Raw genomic sequence first — 23,291 nt, forward strand, 5'->3', positions numbered from 1 at the left:
AAACAACAACAACAGAAAAATGCAAGTACTTAGCAGTGGGGGTAGGAGGGCTAAGAGGAAGAGTAGGGTCGCTGAGATGCTACATAAAAATTAGAAATAGAAATTATGTTAAGACAGTTGTCAGAGGACAAGATAACACAAAAAAGCAGAGAAAGCAGATAAGTACTGGTAGAAAAGTACAATAAAAGATTCACAAACTAATGCTGCTAAGATACAGCTGCTTTGAATCAGTGTGTATGTCAGACCAAGTCATATTACAGTACCTAGCTTTAGATTCCATGGGATCCCTGTTTCCTTATTGCTGCAGAGAGGATTGAAATAATCACTGTTTCTTGAAATATCCTAAATCCCCTTTCTAGGCAATCCGAAGAGTCTAAGTAAAGCAATTTTTGTTTGTTTGTTTTACTGATAATAACAATGAACAGATCAAGCCATCTTGATCTGTTCTAGATCCAATCTTACCACAAACTAGTCATATTGTTAACATCAATGTCTTAATTTGTAAAGTGACAGCATTCAATTACATTTTTGCTAAATTTTTTTATTGCTTAACTACTTTGACTACTGTAATCTATAAGAAAGTCATTACTTTTTTCAATGTAGCTGTCATTGAGTAAAAAACAAAGCAGATATAAGAGTTACTTCAGGAAGGCCAGGCGCAGTGGCTCATGCCTGTAATCCCAGCACTTTGGGAGGCAGAGGCAGGCGGATCAAAGGAGGTGAGTAGTTCGAGACTAGCCTGGCCAACATGGCGAAACCCGTCTCTATTAAAAACACAAAAAAATTAGCCAAGCGTGGTGGCATGTGCCTATAATCCCAGCTACTTGGGAGGCTGAGACAGGAGAATTGCTTGAACCCGGGAGGCAGAGGTTGCAGTGAGCTGAGATCGCTCCACTGCACTCCAGCCTGGGTGACACAGCAAGACTCCATCTAAAAAAAGAAAAAAAAAAGTTATTTCAGGTTTGGAGACATAGGGAGAATTCATGTAAGGTCAGTCTACATATCAGAGAAAAATCCAGATTCAGGCACCCATGGGGTACTTCCTTAAATGCTCTAAAACAAAGATGGGACTCTGGAGTGGGCAAAATGGAAGAGAGTGGGTTGGGTAGGAGGCTGTTATAACAGTCTAGGTCAAAGATAATTATAAGTTAGCCTAGGTTGGTAGAGTTAAAGATGATACCTAAGCCTTTAAAAAACCTTAAGCTTAATTTAAGCTCTTTATTTTACTCACTGTGGTGTCCCCATTGCCTGGTACATAGATGTTGCTTATTAATTAACTGGTGGAGAGACATGGATGGATGGATGGATGGATGAATGAATGAATGAATGAATGAAAAGACTTGGATGAATTTAAGAATCACTTGGGTAGAAAATAGATTCTAAGTATTTAATATGGTAACTCTATTATCTGAATGTTGAAAGGTAATAAATAGAATAAAGATTTCCTTTTTGTTATTTTAAAATATATATTTGTAATATACTGAAGTTATATCCACTATTGTATACTTTCATTTATTCCCATATGCCTTATTTGTTTTCTACTTAAATACTAGTCTCTAAAGTTTTTAAAAGCAAAGGGGATATGTTCCTTGGAAAACTGCCTACATTCAAGCTTTGGCATAGCTCCACTCTAGGGATTTTATTTTTAAAAACTAGTTCATATTATGGTCTTTTGAAAATATTTTTTGAGTCATTATTTTCTATATTCATAGAGGAAGAATAACAAAAATGTTTCCATAACTAGCATATGATTTTTCTGATTAGCATTCTGAAAACTGAATACATTCCTTAAGGAATGCCAATAGGAAAATTTACAAATTGTTTCAATACAGATTTAAAACACATTACAATAAATTACAGAATTGTCTTAATTTTTGTTGTAATATAAAATCAGTTTACAAAAGAATGCAGAGCAAGACGGCAAAATAGAAGCCTACGCTATTCGTCCCCTCTGCATCGCTGGAACATCAAATTTTAACAACTATCCACACACAGAAAAACATAGTCACAAGAAGCAAAAATCAGATAAGCAATAGCAATCACTTTACCTGGTTTTTACTTCATATTGTGGAAAGAGACAGTGAGGAGGACAAGCGATACCGTCTTGAATAGTGAATGCCACCCCTCCCCGATCTCCTTGCAGTGTGGAAAGAGAATCTGTGCACTCTCGGAAGGGAAAGCTCAGCGATTGGGAGAATTTACATTGAACTCAATACTTCCCTGTCACAGCAGGAGCATTTGGACCAGCCCTAACCAGAAGGGAATCGCACATCCTCAAGGAACATGAGTTTCTTGGCAAGCCTTACCACCATGAGCTGAAGTGCTCTGGGGTCCTAGGTAAACTTCAAAGGCTGTCTAGGACACAATGACTGCAATTCCTAGGCTATGCCTAGTGCTAGGCTGGGCTTACAGCCAGTGAACTAGGGAGGAAGGTGAACTAGGGAGGCAACAGCTGGCATGGCTAAGGGAGTGTGAGTACCATCCCTTCCCCAAGCCCAGGCAGCGCAGCTCATAACAAGGAAGGTGACTCTTTCCTTCTGCATCAGGAGAGAAGAGTGAAGAGTAAAGAGGACTTTGTTTTGCATCTTGGATACCAACTCAGCCACAGTGAAATAGTGCACCAAGCAGAGAAGTGAGACTCCCATTTGAGGCCCTAGCTCCTGGATAACATTTCTAGACACACCCTGGGTCAAAAGAGAACCTGCTGCTTTGAAGGGAAGGATCCAGTACTGGCAGAATTCATCACCTGTTGACCAAAGAGCCCTTGGGCCCCGAAAAATCACCAAGAACACCCAGTGAGTATGCTGTGGGCCTTGGGCTCTGAGACATGCTGGCCTTCAAGAGTGGCCCAGTACTTTCCCAGCTGTGGTGGCTACAGTGAAAGACTTCTTCTGTTTGAGAAAAGCAAAGGGAAAAAGAGACAGGATTTTGTCTTGCACCCTATGTACCAGCTTAGCCACAGTAGGGTAAGGCAATTAGCAGGCTCTTGGGGTCCTTAAGTCCAGGACTAGGATCTTAGACAGATTTCTGGACCTGGCCTACTGTGCTGAAGGATGAGTCACAGGCCTGGCAGCATTCAACACAAGCTGATGGAAGAGAGCCCTTGGCCTTTAAGTAAACATTGGTGAAAGCCTAGCAGAAACCCCCATGGACTAGTGTTGGTGGCCACAGGGAAGGGCTCATCTGCCTATGGAAATTACTGGGAAGAGTGGGAAGGACTCTGTATTATGGTTTGAATGCCAGTTTAGCTACAGTAGAGTAGAAGAGCAGGTAAGTTGCTAATGTCTTTGACTTCAATCCCTGGCTCCCACACAGCATCCCTGGACACACCCTGGGCCTGGGGGAAACTCATCACTCCAAAGGGAAGGGCCTTGGGTGAGGCCCAGTAGCTCATGTCTGACCCAGCACAGTTCCAGTGGTGACAGCCACAGGGGTGCCATGTATCACCACACCCCCAGTTCCAGGTGGCCCAGCAAAGAAAGAGAGAGAGATTCCATTTGTTTGAAAGAAATTAAGGGAAAAGAACAAGAGTCTCTGCTCGGGATTCCAGAGAATTCTTTCAGATCTTATGTAAGACCACCAAGGCGGTACCTCTACAAAAACCACAGTGTTATTGGGCTTGGGGCCCAAGTCCCTTCAAACACTTGGAAAGCCTTCCCAAGGACAGGCACAAACAAGCCCAGACTGTGAAGACTACAACAAATACCTAACTCTTCAATGCCCAAACACCAATGAACATCTACAAGTAACAACACCACCACAAAAACATGATCTCATCAAATGAGCACGGGGCCAGTCCTTGAGAAACAGGGAAATATGACCTTTCAAATGGAGAATTCAAAATAGGTGTTTTGAGGAAACCCAAAGAAATTCAAGATAACACAAAGAAGGAATTCAGAATTCTGTCAGAAAAATTTCACAAACAGATTGAAATAATTAAAAAGGCTCAAGCAGAAATTCTAGAGCTGAGAAATACAACTGATATGCTGAAGACTGTATCAGAGTCCTTTGATAGCAGAACTGATCAAGCAGAAGAAAGAACTAGTGAGCTTGAAGACAGGCTGTTTGACAATACACAGTCAGAGGAGACAAAAGAAAAAAGAATAAAAAACAATGAAGCACACCTACAAGATGGAAAATAGCCTTAAAAGGGAAAATCTAAGAGTTATTGGCCTTAAAGAGGAGGCAGAGAAAGAGAAAGGGGTAGAAGGTTTATTGAAAGGGATAATATCAGGAAACTCCCCAAATCTACAGAAAGATATCAAGATTCAAGTACAAGAAGGTTATAGATCACCAAGCAGATTTAACCTAAAAAGACTACCTCAAGGTATTTAATAATCAAACCCTCAAACGTCAAAGATTAAAAAATGGTCCTAAAAGTGGTGACAGAAAAGAAACAAATAACATACCATAGAGCTCCAATACATCTGGCAGCAGACTTCTCAGTGGAAACCATACAGGCCAGGAGAGAGTGGCATGACATATTTAAAGTGCTGAAGGAAAAAACAACTTTTACCCTAGAATGGAATATCCAGCAAAAATATACTTTAAGCATGAAGAAGAAATAGACTTTCCTAGACAAACAAAAGCTAATGGATTCCATCAACACCAGACCTGTCCTATAAGAAATGCTAATGGGAGTCATTCAATCAGAAAAAAAAAAAAAAAATGTTACTGAGCAAGAAGAAACCATCTGAATACAAAACTCACTGGTAATAGTACGTACACAGAGAAACACAGGCTAATATAACACTGTAATGGTGGTATGTCAACTTCTCTTGAATTAAATGATAAGATGAAATTAAAAACCAACAAAAAATAATAACTTAATTTTAAAGACATGTATAAAAACACAAAAAAAAGACAAAAAGTTTAAAAATGGGAGGATGAAGTTGAGGCATAGAGTTTTTATCAGTTTTCTCTTTACCTGTTTGTTGGTTTATGCAATCAGTGTTAAGCTGTCACCAGTTTAAAATAGTGGGTTATAAGATAGTATTTGCATGCCTCATGGTAACCTCAAACCAAAAAAACATACAACAGATACATAACAAATAAAAAGTAAGAAATCAAAGCATACTACTAGATAAAAATCACCTTCACTAAATGAAAAACTGGAATGGGAGGAAAGAAGGAAGAGAAGACCACAAAACAACCAGAAAACAAATAACAAAATGGCAGGAATAAGTCTCTACTTACCAGTAATAACATTGAATGTAAATGGACTAACCTCTCCAATCAAAAGACATAGAGTGGCTGAATGAATGAAAAAACAAGTCTCAATGATCTTTGCCTATAAGAAACACACTTCACCTATATACACATAGACTGAAAATAAATGGATAAAAAAAGATACTCCATGCCAATGGAAACCAAAAAAGAGCAAGAATAGCTATACTTATATCAGACAAAACAGATTTCCAAACAAAAACTATGAGAAAAAGAAGGTCATTATATTGTAATAAAGGGGTCAATTCAGCGAGAGGATAGAATGATTGTAAATATATATGCACTAAAGCACCCAGATAAATAAAGTTAACATTACTGGAGCTAAAGAGAGAGATAGACCCTACTACAATAATTGCTGAGACTTCAATACCACCACTTTCAGCATTGGACAGACTGCCCTGACAGAAAATCAACAAAGAAACATCAGACATAATCTGCACTACAGAACAAGTGGACCTAATAGATATCTGCAGAGCATTTCACCCAATGGCTGCAGAATAGACATTTTTCTCCTCAGCACATGGATCATTCTCAAGGAGAGGTCATATGTCAGGTCACACAATAAGTCTTAAAACATTCAAAGAAACTGAAATAATATTAACCATCTTCTCTGACCACAATGGAATAAAATAACAAAGGAATTTTGGAAACGACACAAACACATGAAAATTAAACAGTATGCTCTTGAATTGACCAGTGAGTCAATGAAGAAATTAAAAAGGAATTTGGAAAATTCCTTGAAATAAATGATAATGAAAATACAACATATCAAAATCTATGGGATACAGTGAAAGCAGTACTAAGAGAAAAATTTATAGCTATAAGTGCCTACATCAAAAAAGAAGAAAAATTTCAAATAAGTAATGTAATGATGTGTCTTAATAAACTAGGAAAGCAACAGCAAACTGAATCCCAAATTAGTAGAAGAAAAGGAATAATAAAGATCAGAGTGGACATAAATTTGAAATTCATTTCAATACACTATAAAAGATCAATGAAACAAAAACTTGGTTTTCTGAAAAGATAAACAAAATTGACAAACCTGACTATAAGCAACTACATGCCAATAAATTGGAAAATCTAGAAAAAATAAACAAATTCCTAGACACATACAACCTACCAAGATTGAACCACAAACCAAGATTGACAACTTGTACAGACCAACAACAAGTAATGAAACTGAAGCCTTAATAAAAAGTCTCCCAGAAAAGAAAAGCCCAGGACCCCATGGCTTCACTGCTGAATGCTGCCAAACATTTCAAGGAGAAATAATATCAATCCTACTCAAACTGTTCCAAAAAACAGAGGACCAGGGAATACTTCCAAACACATTCTATAAGGCCAGTATTACCCAGATCTCAAAACCAGACAAAGACACATCAAAAAAAGAAAACGGTAGATGACCTAGGCAAGATGGCTGAGTAACAGCTCTGGTCTGCACCTCCCGGTGAGATCAATGCAGAAGGCGGGTGATTTCTGCATTTCCAACTGAGGTACCCAGCTCATCTCAATGGGACTGGTTAGACAGTGGGTGCAGCCCACGGAGGGCAAGCAAAAGCAGGGTGGGGTGTTGCCTCACCTGGGAAGTGCAAGTGGTCAGGGAACTCCCTTCCCTAGCCAAGGGAAGTCATGAGGGACTGTGCCTTGTGGGACACAGCTATCTGGCCAAGATACTATACTTTTCCCACAGTCTTCGAAACTCACAGAACAGGAGATTCCCTCAGGTGCCTACACCACCAAGGCCCTGGGTTTCAAGCACAAAACTGGGCAGCCATTTGGGGAGATAAGCTAGCTGCCGGAATTTTTTTCATACCCCATAGTGCCTGGAACGCCAGTGAGACAGAACTGTTCACTCCCCTGGAAAGGAGGCTGAAGCCAGGGAGCCAAGTGGTCTAGTTCAGTGGATTCCACCCCCACAGAGCTCATCAAGCTAATATCCACTGACTTGAAATTCTTGCTGCCAGCACAGTAGTCTGATATCGACCTGGGATTCTCGAGCTTGGCGGTGAGAGGGGCAGCCACCATTACTGAGGCTTGAGTAGGTGGTTTTCCCCTCACAGTGTAAACAAAGCCACTGGGAAGTTCAAAATGGGTCAAAGCTGCTGCAGCCAGACTGCCTCTCTAGATTCCTCCTCTCTGGGCAGGGCATCTCTGAAAGAAAGGCAGCAGTCCCAGCCAGGGGCTTACAGATAAAACTTTTACCTCCCTGGGTCAGAGCACCTGGGGGAAGGGGTGGCTGTGGGAGCAGCTTCAGCAGACTTAAATGTTCCTGCCTGCTGGCTTGGAAGAGAGCAGTGGATCTCCCAGCACAGCACTTGAGCTCTGCTAAGGGACAGACTGCCTCCTCAAGTGGGTCCCTGACCCCTGTGCCTCCTGATTGGGAGATACCTCCCAGCAGGGGTCGACAGACACCTCATACAAGAGAGCTCTGGCTAGAACTAGTAGGTGCTCCTCTGGGACAAAGCTTCCAGAGGAAGGAGCAGGCAGCAATCTTTGCTGTTCTGCAGGCTTTGCTGGTGATACCCAGGCAAACAGGGTCTGGACTGGACCTCCAGCTAACTCCAGCAGACCTGCAGCAGATGGACCTGACTGTTAGAAGGAAAACTAACAAACAGAAAGAAATAGCATCAATATCAACAAAATGGACATCCACACAAAAACTCCATCTGAAGGTCACCAACATAAAAGACCAAAGGTAGATAAATCCACGAAGATGAGGAAAAAACCAGTGCAAAAAGCCTGAAAATTCCAAAAAGCAGAACGCCTCTTCTCCTCCAAAGGATCACAACTCCTCGCCAGCAAGGAAACAAAACTGGATGGAGCATGAATTTGACAAATTGACAGAAATAGGCTTCAGAAGGTAGGTAATAACAAACTCCTCCGAGCTAAAGGATCATGTTCTAACCCAATGCAAGGAAGCTAAGAACCTTGAAAAAAGGTCAGAGGAATTGCTAACTGGAATAACCAGTTTAGAGAAGGACATAAATGACTTGATGGAGCTGAAAAACACAGCACGAGAACTTGGTGAAGCATACACAATATCAAGAACTGAATCGGTCAAATGGAAGAAAGGATATCAGAAATTGAAGATCAATTTAATGAAATAAATCATGAACACAAGATTAGAGGAAACAAAATGAAAAGGAAAGAACAAAGCCTTCAAGAAATATGCGACTATGTGAAAAGACCAAACCTATGTTTGATTGGTGTACTTGAAAGTGACAGGAAGGATGCAACCAAGTTGGGAAACACTCTTCAGGATATTATGAAGAAATTCCCCAACCTAGCAAGGCAGGCTAACATTCAAATTCAGGAAATACAGAGAACACCACAATGATACTCCTCGAGAAGAGCAACCCCAAGACACATAATCATCAGATTCACCAAGGTTGAAATAAAGAAAAAAATGTTAAGGGCAGCCAGAGAGAAAGGTCGGGTTACTCACAAAGTGAACCCCATCAGACTAATAACAGATCTCTCTGTGGAAACCCTACAAGCCAGGAGAGAGTGGGGGCTAATATTCAACATTCTTAAAGAAAATCAAGTCAGCTTCATCCCTGGGATGCAAGACTGGTTCAACATACACAAATCAATCAATGTAATCCATCACAGAAACAGAACCAATGGAAAAAACCACACGATTATCTCAATAGATGCAGAAAAGGCCTTCAACAAAATTCAACAGCGCTTCATGCTAAAAACTCTCAGTAAACTAGGTATTGATGGAACGTATCTCAAAATAATAAGAGCTATTTACGACAAACCCACAGCCAATATCATACTGAATGGGTAAAAGCTGGAAGCATTCCCTTTGAAAACCAGCACAAGACAAGGATGCCCTCTCTCACCACTCCTATCCAACATAGTATTGGAAGTCCTGGCCAGGGAAATCAGCAAGAGAAAGAAATAAAGTGTATTCAAATAGGAAGAGAGGAAGTCAAATTGTCCCCGTTTGCAGATGACATGATTGTATATTTAGAAAACCCCATTGTCTCAGCCCAAAATCTCAAGCTAATAAGCAACTTCAGCAAAGTCTCGGGATATGAAATCAATGTGCAAAAATCACAGATATTCCTACACATCAATAATAGACAAACAGAGCCAAATCATGAGTCAACTTCCATTCACAATTGCTACAAAGAGAATAAAATACCTAGGAATCCAACTTACAATGGATGTTAAGGACCTCTTCAAGGAGAACTACAAACCACTGCTCAAGGAAATAAGAGAAGACACAAATGAATGGAAGAATATTCCATGCTCATGGATAGGAATAATCAATATCATGAAAATGGCCATTCTGCCCAAAGTAATTTATAGATTCAATGCTATCCCTATCAAGCTACCATTGACCTTCTTTAGAGAACTAGAAAAAAACTACTTTAAATTTCATATGGAACCAAAAAAGAGCCAGTATGTCCTAGACAATCCTAAGCAAAAAGAACAAAGCTGGAGGCATCACGCTACCTGACTTCAAACTATACTACAAGGCTACAGTAACCAAAACAGCATAGTATTGGTATCAAAACAGAGAGATAGACAATGGAACATAATAGAGTCCTCAGAAATAACACCATACATCTACAACCATCAGATCCTTGACAAACCTGACAAAAACAAGAAATGGGGAAAGGATTCCCTATTTAATAAATGGTGTTGGTAAAACTGGCTACCCATATGCAGAAAACTGAAACTGGACCCCTTTCTTACACCTTATACACAAAATAACTCAAGATGGATTACAGACTTAAATTTAAGACCTAAAACCATAAAAACCCTAGAAGAAAACCTAGGCAATACCATTCAGGAAATAGGCATGGGCAAAGACTTCATGACTGAAACACCAAAAGCAATGACCACAAAAGCCAAAATTGACAAATGGGATATAATTAAACTAAAGAGCTCTGCACAGCAAAAGAAATTATCATCAGAGTGGACAGGCAACCTACAAGACAGGAGAAAAGTGTTGCCATCTAGCCCATTAGACAAAGGGCTAATATCCAGAATCTACAAGGAACTTAAACAAATTCATAAGAAAACAAACAGACAACCCCATCAAAATGTGGGCAAAGGATATGAACAAAGACTTCTCAAAAGAAGACACTTATGTGGCCAATACACGTATGAAAAAAAACTCATATGTTCATTAGAGAAATGCAAATCCAAACAACAATGAGATACCATCTCATGCCAGTTAGAATGATGATCATTAAAAAGTCAGGAAATAACAGATGCTGGAGAGGATGTGGAAAAATAGGAAAGCTTTTACACTGTTGGTGGGAGTGTAAACTAGTTCAATCACTGTGAAAGACAGTGTGGCAATTTCTCAAGGATCTAGAACCAGAAATACCATTTGACCCGGCAATCTCATTACTGGGTATATACCCAAAAGATTATAAATCATTCTACTATAAAGACACATGCACACGTATGTTTATTGCAGCACTATCCACAATAGCAAAGACTTGGAACCAACCCAAATGCCCATCAATGATAGATTGGATAAAGAAAATGTGGCACATATACACCATGGAAGAGTATGCAGCCATAAAAAAGGATGAGTTCATGTCCTTTGCAGGGACATGGATGAAGTTGGAAACCATCATTCTCAGCAAACTAACACAGGAACAGAAAACCAAACACTGCAAGTTCTCACTCATAAGTGGGAGTTGAACAACAAGAACACATGGACACAGGGAGGGGAACATCACACACTGGGGTCTGTGGGAGGCTGGGGGGCATAGCATTAGGATAAATACCTAATGTAGATGACAAGTTGATGCATGCAGCAAACCACTATGGCACATGTATACCTATGTAACGAACATGCACATTCTGCAAATGTATCCCAGAACTTAAAGTATAATAAAAAATAAATAAATAAATAAATAAAACTGCAGGCCAACATCTCTGATAAATATTGATACAAAAATCCTCAACAAAATACTAGTTAACTGATTTCAAGAATACATTAAAAAGATAATTCATTATGACCAAGTGGGATTTATCTCAGGGATGTAAGGATGATTCAACACACACAAATCAATCACTGTGATATATCATATCGACAGAATGAAGGTCAAAAACCATATTATCATTTCAATTAATGCTGAAAAGTCATTTGATAAAGTTCTACACCCCTTCTTGATTAAAAAATCCTCAAAAACTGGATATAAAATGAATATACCTCTTCATAATAAAAGTCATATATGATAGATCCACAGCTAATATCATTCTGAATGGGGGAATACTGAAAGCTTTTCCTATTAAATCTGGAACACGACAAGGATGCCCACTTTCACCACTGTTATTCAACATAGTACTGAAAATCTTAACTAGAGCGATCAGACAACAGAAAAAAAAAAAATAAAGGATCCTAATTGAAAAGGAAGAAGCTAAATTATCCTTGTTTGCAGATGAGATGACATTACAGCTGGTAAAACGTAAAGATTCCACCAAAAAAACAAAACCTATTAGAACTGGTAAAAAAATTCAGTAAAGTTGTAGGATACAAAATCAACATACAAAAATCAGTAGCATTTCAATATGCCAACAATGAACAATTGTAAAAAGAAATAAAAAAGCAATCCCATTTACAATAGCCACACATAAAATAAACTAGGAATTAACAAAATAAGTAAAATATCTCTATGACGAAAACTATAAAACACTGATGAAAGACATTGAAGAGGACACCAAAAAATGGAAAGATATTCCATGTTCATGGATGGGAAGAATCAATATTGTTAAGATGTCCATACTGCCCAAAGCAATCTACAGATTCAATACAATCTGTATCAAAATATCAGTAATATTCTTCACAGAAATAGAAAAAAGCAATCCTAAAATGTATGTGGAACCACAAAAGACAGAGAATAGCCAAAGCTATCCTGAGCAAAGAGAACAAAACTGGAGGAACCAATTACCTGATTTCAAATTATACTGCAGAGTTACAGTAACCAAAACAGCATGGTACCAGCATAAAAACACAGACCAAAAGAACAGAATAGAGAACCCAGAAATAAATCCACACACCTACAGTGAACTCATTTTTGACAAAGTTGCCAAGAATATACATTGAGGAAAAGACACTCTTCAATAAATAGTGCTGGGGAAACTGGATATCCATATGTAGAATAATGAAACTTGATCCCTATCTCTTGCCTTGTACAAAAATCAATTCAAAATAGATTAAAGACTTAAATCTAAGACCTCAAACTATGAAACTACTATAAGAAAATATTGGGGAACCCCTCCAGGATATTGGTCTGGGCAAAGATATCTTAAGTAATACCCCACAAGCACAGCCGGCCAAAGCAAAAATGGACAAATGGGATTGCATCAAGTTAAAAAGTTTCTTCACAGCAAAGAAAACAATCAACAAAGTGAAAAAACAACCCAGAAAATAGGAGAAAATATTTGCAAACTATCTATCTCACAAGATATGAATAACTAGAATACACAAGTGCTCAAACAACTCTATAGGAAAAAAAATCAAATAATCCAATTAAAAATGGGAAAAGATTTGAATAGATATTTTTTAAAATGAGACAAGAAAATGGTAAACAGGCATATAAAAATGTGCTCAACATTACTGATCATCAACGAAATGCAAATCCAAACTACAATCTTACCCCAGTTAAAATGGCTTATATCCAAAAGAATGCTGATGAGGATGTGGAAAAAGGAGAACCTTCATACGCTATTCACTGGAAGGTAAATTAGTACAACCACTATGGAGAACAGTTTCGAGTTTCCTCAAAAAACCAAAAATAAAACTACCACTGGATTTAGCAATCCCACTACTGGGTATATATCCAGAAGAAAAGAAATCAGTATATTGAAGAGATATCTGCACTCCCAAATTTGCTGCAGCACTGTTCACAATAGCCAAGATTTGGAAGTGACCTAAGTGTCCATCAACAGATGAATGGATAAAGAAAATGTGGTACATATACACAATGGAGTACTATTCAGCCATACAAAAAAGAATGAGATTCTGTCATTTGCAACAGCATGGATGGAACTGGAGGTCATTAGGTTAAGTGAAATAAGCCAGGCACAGAAAGACAGACATCATGTGTTCTTGCTTATCTGTGGGACCTAAATACCACAAAATTGAATTGATGGAGATAGGAAAGGAAGGATGGTTATTTGAGGCTGGGAGGGGAATAGGAGATGAGGCGGAGGTAGGGAGGGGGACATAGTTAATGGGTACAAAAAAATAGTTACAAAGAATGAATAAGACCCAGTATTTGTTAGCACAACAGAGAAACTCTAGTAAATAATAATTTAATTGTACAATTTAAAATAAATAGAGTATCATTGGATTGTTTGTAACACACAGGATAAATGTTTGTGAGGACGGATATCCAATTTTCCATGATGTGATTATTATGCATTGCAGCCTGTACCAAAATATCTCATGTACCCCATGAATATACACACTATGTACCTACAAAATTAAAGTAATAAATACATTGCCTCAGCAAGAATTCCAATAATAAATGGAGCTTATAATCCAATTTTATATAGACTTCAGTTTTAATAAATATGTTAACAAAAATTTGAGCCCTAAAAATATGTTATCAATAGGTGACCACACAAGACAGAAAAAAAAAAAAGACACAATTGAATCAAAATCAGAAATATTAGTGGTTATAAAAGAAACCAGTTTCAAACTACTCCCAGTAATTAAGATTTGAATATGTAAATAAAATGTTTAATCATAAGGAAAACAGTAGTATCATTTATACACAGATCCTCCTCACTTTGCACAATAGCATAGGACCATAAAAATAACTGTGCAAGCTGAAATTGTACAAAGCAGTCTTACTAACCAATGGGAAAATTTACAATTGTTCCATGACCTTTAAATATTTTTGTCAAAACGTTAAAAACTCTCTTACTGTTGGTTATAGTTGCATGGAGAAATAAAAAAATACTAGTATTAATTTAGTACAGTATAATTGAAAACATTAGAAATTAAAGCATCATTTATTTTGAAAAAAATTATCAAAATTAGTTTGAAAGTGTTTGCTTTCTTGTTGTACTCTAAATTATCATACTAAGCAAGCATATTTCCTATGCCTTAGCAAATTGTCATACTCGCTTCTAAGTATGGATCGATTCCCAACATTTCATCTTTTGCACTTTCAATGTCATGACATATTTCCAAGAGTTCTTCTAATGTGAAGATTATTTTTTTGAAAGTGTCACTTCCTCTGGAACATCCTTGTCCTATTCATCATAACCACTTTACTCATTTATGTCTAAAAGTTCACCAGCAATAAATTTCCATGGCTGCATATGTAGAGTCTTAAATGTCAGCAGTGTCTCATAGTCAGCTATTTCTTTAAAATTCCTGTTATCACTATTCCTTTATTTGCTGTTCTTTCATCTTTGTTAGCTAATACTCCTTTTGATTATTCATCTGTGTAAAATATCGCTTGGGTTTATCACTGCAAAACAAGGAAACAACACAACTTTAGTGTCTGTACCTGATTGAATAACATATACACAGTGAGCAATCACCAACAGAGTGAATGAAATGACTTGATTGGTAATTGGTCATGATGCACTCCATTACTTATGTAGTGATTTGTGGACTAAAGGGCCAGTAGCAAAGTCTGTACTTTATGTAGTTAATCATACTTAATATACTGTGGTAAATGAAATATTAATTATGTTGTTTGGGAACAGATGCTATGTAATTAAATTGTGGCAACCAGAATATATGTATATAGGAACCACACAAAGTAAGGACTGCCTGCATATAAATATTGAGAATTATTCTCAATGCCCCTATAACTTACATGTTATTAACTTTATTTATCAATGGTTTACTCCTTTTAACAGTTTTCTTTTCCCCCATTAAATGGGAAGAACTTATATTCATGGAGATAAAGACTTTTCCAACATATGAGAAAGTATTCTACATAGCACAAGGCAGCTTCTGTATAATCACCCCCACTCTCTATCATAAGCCTGGTTTCAGAAAGGTAGAAGCACATTTCTCTCAAACTCATAAAAACGCTAAAGAAATTCTGGAGACTAAAGGATTTGCCTCTGGCACTCCCCTTCTTATAATCCTGTAGTACCTCTCTACTACACAATAATGTACATGCTTTAACATGGCCTATAAATCCCTTTATAATTTGGTACTTCAATACTCCTCAAGCTCTATCTCTTGACACCTTCTCCCTCACACTTCATGATTCATGAACAAAGAAGTGTTTCTTACCGCTCAGCCTTTGCTTATGTTATCTAGGTGTAGACAGCATACTTGTCCACTAGGTGCAATATCATTAGGATAACTTCTGCTCATCCTCAAGAATCATCTTAGACGTCACCTCTTTCCCTGATTCCTGTATCCATCCACCCCTCACCTCCAGGAAGCTTATGTGAACCTCAACTATGTACTATAATAATTCTTTCATATCTTCATAATCATACTTGCCATAGCATAATTTATTTATATAATATATAAATATAACAATTTTTATATATTTGTATAACATAAATATAATTTATACATTTATATAATATATAAATATAATTTATATTTACCTAATATATAATAATTATAATTTATTATGATACTTTAATTACTTACTTTTATATAGGTTACATATCCCTTACCTGAAATGCTTGGGACCAGAAGTGTTTTGGATTTTGAAACTGTTCGGATTTTGGAACATTTGCATTACACCACTTGAGCCTCCCAAATCTGAAAATCTGAAATCTTAAATGCTCCAATGAGCATTTCCTTTGAACATCATGTGGGCGCTCAAAATAATTCAGATTTTGGAGCACTCCAGATTTCAAATTTTTAGATTTAGGATGCTCAGTCTATAACTGTTTTCTTTTCAAGACAGTAAGCTATGTGAAGGCAGGAACTATATACATCATATATATAGTTGATATACAAATCAACTGGATATCATATATGTAGATCATTTACATAACAGTGGTTTGCTGAATAAATTGCAGGACAAAAAGATGTGACTAAAACAGCTGCAGAATTTTAGGGTTAGTTATAGAATTTATCTGAGGAAGAAAACTGCTCTTCTGCTTGAGGCAACTTTCCTGGATCTTTTGCCTCTGTCTAGTCTCGGAAAGCTGAGGCAAAGGTGAGCTAACCATCGTGCATAATCATGTAAAAGGCAACATCACTGAGTGATGAGTAACAGGTTAACTACTTCTACTTAGCTAACCTGAAATAAAATGATGGGTGGTTGGAGCCAGAGGACTCAGTGAAAATAAGACAGCGGAGAGGAGGTGGTGCTTTGAGAAGCAAGCAAGGTGAAGGGGCACAGTCAATTGAATTTAAGAGCAGCGTTATCATTCATTCAGTCATAATATGTGCTTGTTATGTGCCAGACACTGAACTGCAATACCACAGTGAATGAAATGTAGTCCTTACATTACACTTAAGCAACTTATACCATATTTCCTAAATCCATATATTTTTCCCTTAGCCACTGTTACTGCATTGTTGTCTAAAAGCCAACATTAAATTTTCTTTCTCTACAACGTAATATCCTTATTCTACAGATTAGGTGATTACAACTCTCTACTAAAGTTCATCAAATATTACAGGACTCATGTCAGCAATGCCTTGAGGAATACAACAAAGGCCTATAACCATGGTTTGACCAAAATAACCAGAGAAAACTATGGCAAAATTGAGAAAAAGTGATAAAATAGGATGGTATAGTTATCAAAAAAGAATCCCTAAGCAAAAATTCAGAACAAGATGAAAATCGACAACCAGAATAATGTAAGCACTTCTTGGGGTAAGGCCTTAAAGTTCCTAATGTTTTAAGAATAAAGATTTTAATTATTTTTTTAAAAAAACATTAAATAAAAGAATAATCCCAGATAGCTGGAGAACTTTGGGAGACTTAAATTATAGGACGGACACAACACAAACCTCTCTATTCTACCCACCTTCTCACTTAGAACATATTTCCCTAAGGCATACAACAGACTCATGCCAATGTTAGTCCCAAACTCCTCACAATATTGACTTGCTAATCTCTTTTAAGTAGTACTTGGCTTTTTCTGTGATCCCTTCGATCCCCAGTACCTCTCAACCAGTTCTCACACAGAAAAACAGTATGATAGATGAATTCTTAAAATGATGCTAAATCACAGATCACAGCTTATTCTGAGGACACAGAAATATTTACAAAGACTTCTGGAAACTGAAATACTTTTAGCCAAATGAATTTGTCATTAATGTTGGAATTTCAATCATATGAGCCAGACTGAGGGAAATATCTTTGGATGCAGGGAAGTTTTCAAAGTCCCCAAAACTACGTCACTTTGGCAACCACTGGCTTGCCTGTTGGAGAGTTCAGTACTGTGATACCTTGTTCTCAGCTTTCCCTACCATTAGTGGAATTAGTGGGATTGCAGAGATGGTAACAGTGGTGGCAGCACAACTCCCAAGCAGCAGCATTTGTATTAGACTCAGTACTACACTTGAATTGGGAAGCAACTCAAAGTAAAACACAGCTCTGCAGATTTTTATAGGAATAATAAGCAAGTGAGAGATGATCTATAGAGCTGGCTATAGAACAGTAGAATTCTCCATTATCTTTCTTCAGGCACTGATTTTTATGCCAACTCTGATTTTTTTTTTTTTTTGTCATTGTGATTATCTATATTCAGTATCAATATAGCTCCTTAGTACTATCCTTGCTTTAAAAAGTTTATGAAGAGCTATACACTTTGGGGGTGACTGATAAGTCACAGTGCATTCCACCTGACGCTTTTGGTTCTTTATTCCTGCCCAACTTTATACAGATATTTACTGTGTGCCTCCTATGCAATGAAAATATTCTTTTAAAAAATAATTGAACAAATTCTCTCAAAATAAAATAAAAATTCACACTGATTTATAGTTACCACTAAACTGAGAGGATTTTTCAATATCCAGAAAAATATTGTCATATATTATTTATAAAAATCTGTTTTAAAATGTGTGCACCATATTTCACAACTGCTCTGAGTTGTGGTAAGAGGTGCTTAACTACTTCAATATGGCTTATCGTCTTGAAGTTAGAAAAACTGTTTCAATTGATTGGACTGCTAATGTTCTTATAATTATAAATAGAAGGCTTCCCATTCTAATGTAGCAACTGATTGGCTATATTAAAAAACTTAAAAATCTATCTTGATCCCAAACTCAGAATTAGGACTCTTGTCTTCCATCCAATTAAGCATGCACTCTGGATCAAACTTATCTGTTTTTTGGCAAACATTCAGACACTCAGTAAGAAGTAAAACTATACTTCAGTTCCTAGGAAAATAAGAGTTACATGAAAGTTGCTTAGTTAAGGCAATATAACCAGTCAATTTAGGGAAAACATATTGCTCATTAAAAATGTTAATACTGGTTTCAAAAAGTGGGAATGGATGGAAACACGGGAAAAAGAAACAAGCAAACCAAAAAATCTATTAAAGACTGAAGAGAATACTGCTGCTAATTTGCTTGCCTTCTCTATCTCAATTTCACTTTCAATTCTCAAGACTTTTTTTAATGTTAATCTTCTATTTATTTACCTCAACAGTTTTTATCAGTCATTAGTGTATTTCACATAACTTTCTTGCAGACATTTTAGCTTAAAGGATTACTTGAGTTTGGTTTATATTAGAAATATTTTAATATTTACAGGTACTTTCCAGAGAAAAAGAATAATGAAGTCATTGTTATCTGTCATCCAAAACTATATTTGTTCCCTTGGCTTTCATGAAAAACAGTATTTTACTTCCTCTTGCAACATGCTAGAGATAGTCAGATGCACTTAAATACCAGTATCTAATAGATATTGACTTAACATTCTTCCAGCCAGAGTAAGAGACCCATAGCCCCAACCCCAGCCCTAAGTTGACTGACCTACCATGTGCATGCACATGCCCCTGACCTGAGAAACAGCCTGGCAAGCCCAGCCCTGACAAAGCCTCACCACCACCATCGCAAACCCTCTCCGCCTAGGCTACCGAGACGCTCATAAATGTCACTAGCATGGATTACAACTGAAGAAACTACATGGAGACTACATGACTGTTTCCATCTAGAACCAAAGCCAATATATCCCACCAAAACAACACCCCAAGACTAGTTCATATGAGAAAGTCTTTCCCTAGGAAACCTACTCCATAAAATTAGAAGAGGTAATTTTTCCACCAGATGTGTAGAAATCATTGTAGGAACACATCAAACATGAAAAAGCAAGGACACACCACACCTCCAAAGGAATAGAATAATTCTCCAGTAACAGGTATCAATCATAAGGAAATACACAAAATGCCAGAAAAAAAGAATTCAAAATAATAATCTTAAGGAAACTCTGTGAGATACAAGAGAATACAGATAGACAAGTCAACAAAATCAGGAAAACAACTCATGATTTGAATGAGAAATTCCATAGAAATAGATATCACAATAAAGAACCAAACAGAAATTTGACAGCTAAAGAATTCCATGAATGAAATAAAAAAATACAATCAAGAGCCTCAACAGTAGATTAGACCAAGCAGAAGAAAGAATTTCTGAACTTAAAAGTCATTTGAAATAATAGAGACAGACCTCCCCACACCCCAAAAAAAGTAAGCCTACAGAATTTATGGGACACCATTAAGGGAACAAATAGTTGCATTATGGGTGCTAAATAATAAATTAATTAATAAAGAAGCAGTATCCAAATTATTAAGAGCACAGTCATATGTGTCAAACAGGCCTGGATTTGAGTTCTAAATCTTCCGAATAATAATTGCATGGCCTTGAAAGTGTGACTTAACCCTCATACACCTCAATTAACTTATTTATGATATACCAAACATAGTATCTGTCTCAATGGGTTGTTTTGTTGCTGTCATTGTTTGTTTAAGTGACAAGATCTCACTATGTTGCCCAGGCTGGAGTGCAGTGGCTATTCACAGGCAGGATCATGCTACATCACAACCTGGAATTCCTGGGCTCAAGCAATCCTCCTGCCTTTGCCGCCTAAATAGCTAGAACTATAGGTGTGTGACACTGCTCCTGGCTTCAATGAGTTGTCTTAAAGATTAAAAGAAACTGCTCAGCAGGCAGATTAGAACACTGTACACAATAAAATAGCTACTTTAAATGCTAGTAGTAATAGTTACAATAGTAATTCATAAAATAGTTTAACAGATAAAAAGATATAATTACTTCGTATTAACCAAAACCTAAGTACCCTTTCATCTCTCATAATATGAACTGAATAGTTAAAAGCACAGCAATCTCAGTATCCTGCCATCACTCTCAAAGTGACCCTGAAGAATTATTTTAACTACTCTGGGCTTATCTTTGTTTTCTCACTTAGAAAATGAATAACTTAAATCTTTGTATTGATCTTAAGAAGTCATCCAGCACTTTCAGGGAGAGCTGCAAGGATGAAGGAATAGGAGTCCCTAGGTTACAGCTAATAGGAGCCACTATTCTAGGTTCTCTTAGCATGGATCCTGTTTGCAGGAAGCAATTCTGTGAGTGCCTTAAGTGGTCCAAAAATGAACCACATTAGTTCAAATTGAACCAAATTCAATAAAAAAAATAGCTCAAGATTTACCTGAACATTCTATGTAATAATGAGTCTTGTCCTTTCCCTTTTCCATACAAACCATAGGAAAAGTATATCAAGTTCATTTTGAATGTATTTCTATTGTATACTCATATTAAAGTAAGACATACCACAAGGAGTACGATACAAACTTGTCCCAAGCCCGCTAGGTGGAGAATTAGTCTAGGCTTAAATTGAGCCATTGTATCCTTTTCCTAGTTATACTTGTTTTTCAAAAATCTGTACATAGTTTCCATTAATAGAAACACTCTGAAAAGGAGGAAAATATTCCAAGAAATATTACAAAATAATCTCAAATATTTCAACACTAGTCTGAACTACTGTCAAATCACAGTGAACCAGGGATTCTTCTTTTATCAGAAAGTAAGTCACTTTCTAAATACTTTCAACTAAATTTTAGCTTGAGAAGATCGTGCAATAGCTCCTAATTGATAATACACCAAGATCCCCGACTTCTATAGGGTCTACTTCTATCAGCTAATAATAAAAGCCAGATTGAAAGGTTTTAAAAAATCATATAAGAGAAACAAGAAATCTGTGAAAGATACTCAATTAATGGCCCAGTATGTTTAAAATAATGCTGTTTTATGACTTTACTAGAAAAGAAGAATGCAAAATAATATTACACAGACCAAAAAGAATATATTCTTAATATTTTAAAATACTGATGGGCCATATAACATGTACACAGATCTCTGAAAGTTAGTAATTCTGCTTTAAACAAGTACAACTTCAAAGTTAAAACAATAATCTGCTTTAACGGTTAAAATCAAAGTATTTTTTTCTTTGGTCTATGAATATTATGTATTCCCAGAGATTGCACGTTATATACTCTTCTACACAAAAACTACTCAACATTTACTTAGTGTGTCCCTTTCTGGAGTGCTAATTTCAGGAACCACAGACATCATTTAACTACAGAAAGTAATGATTATTCTTCTGTCATATACAGTGTCACTGCATAGGATGCAATAACTGTATATTTAATATCAACTAAAGTAATTGAGAGCATATCCATATTATGAGGTCTTGTTTGATGACATATGTCAGTACAATCTCCTAAGAGATATGAGTAGTCATATGTATACTCAGTAGCATTAAATAAACAGATTCATGCCTGGGTATCAAGATCAATTCTGTCAGAAATGATCACTCTGCAGTTTCACGTCTCCTTGAGAGGCAGCCAACAATCTCAAGGGAGTTACCAAATTCTAACTAAGGTCTAAGATGAAGACTAGTCTGAAGAACATTAAAATAATGGTGTGGTCATTGAAGACAAAATACTCTCATGAGTACTTTTTCATCATTGCACAATTCAGCCCTATAATAGGGGCCATGAAGGAAAGCAAAAGAGGTCAGAATTATTTCCAAAACCATATAAATAGCTGATGGTTTACATTTATTAAGGGCTGACTATTTATGTGACACATTGTTGCAAGGATTGTCTCATTCTATCTTCCCCTAAACTCCCTATGAAGTGGATAGTATTATCCTTACAATTTACAAATGAGGCAACTGAAGCTTGGAAGCTAAGCAATCTGTCCAAAGTTGATGGAACCTACAAAATGGCAGTTGGGATATGAACCAAGCAAGCAGAGCCTGAATACCACTTGCAACATAAGTCTCCCAAGAGGAAAAGGATATGGAACACTAAGACAACAACACAACTCATTATTATATGTATTTAGACATCCATATCAAGTCAAATACTGCCCTACAATATATTGGTACTCTTATCACCTTAAGAAGAAATTTTTTGTTTTCCTCATTCCCTGTAGAAAATCAATAACTTAGTGTTTGGGAAAAAACAAGCTGACCAGATAGAAAAGAAGTTATACCTCTTTAATCCAGGAAACTACAAGATATATTTTATAAAATAATTATTGCAGCTGTGTCAGTACTCCTTTCTACCTCACAAAAAGCTTAGTCATATGAACATGACTACTGTTTTTCACTAGCCATTCCCAATCCTCACTTCCACCCTACCCTTCACGCCTCACATCTGTATATACCTCAAGACAGAGATTATTATTTCCCAGTAAAATGAGAACCCCTTAACAAATCCATATGTATTACCTATAAGCAGGTAAACCTCACTTTGGACATATAAAAGTCATAAAGTGACTTCAAAGTCTCAGAAGTAGGTCGTTTCCCTAATATAGTTTAAAAAAGGAAAGCTTCAATATTCTATCAGTGACTGACTTTCTCTTGCATGTGAATTCTGTGCCCATCATTAATTGAAGGGTCTTCTTTTATTTTCTTAAGATTCTGCCTTTTGTGGGCACCACTTTCCGGGATGACGATGGCATCCTAATTTTCTTTTGCTGAGAAAAGGAATTTTAAAACATTAGTTTTAGGCTCAACTTCAAAACAAGATCATAGTCACTGAAGACCTCTAAGATCCATATATCATCCAATTACGTTTCAGAACAAGGATCCCTGAAGGAAAAG

At 36.8% G+C, this 23,291-nt stretch overlaps 1 protein-coding gene across 1 annotated transcript in view; it reads right to left on the reverse strand.

Moving 5' to 3' along the window:
• COL24A1 (collagen type XXIV alpha 1 chain) overlaps positions 1-23,291 on the reverse strand; it is a 388,303-nt gene that overhangs the window by 308,205 nt on the left and 56,807 nt on the right. The window lies entirely within an intron of this gene.

Source organism: Rhinopithecus roxellana, chromosome 12 (assembly GCF_007565055.1).
Source record: "Rhinopithecus roxellana isolate Shanxi Qingling chromosome 12, ASM756505v1, whole genome shotgun sequence".
NCBI classification, from domain to species: Eukaryota; Metazoa; Chordata; class Mammalia; order Primates; family Cercopithecidae; genus Rhinopithecus; species Rhinopithecus roxellana.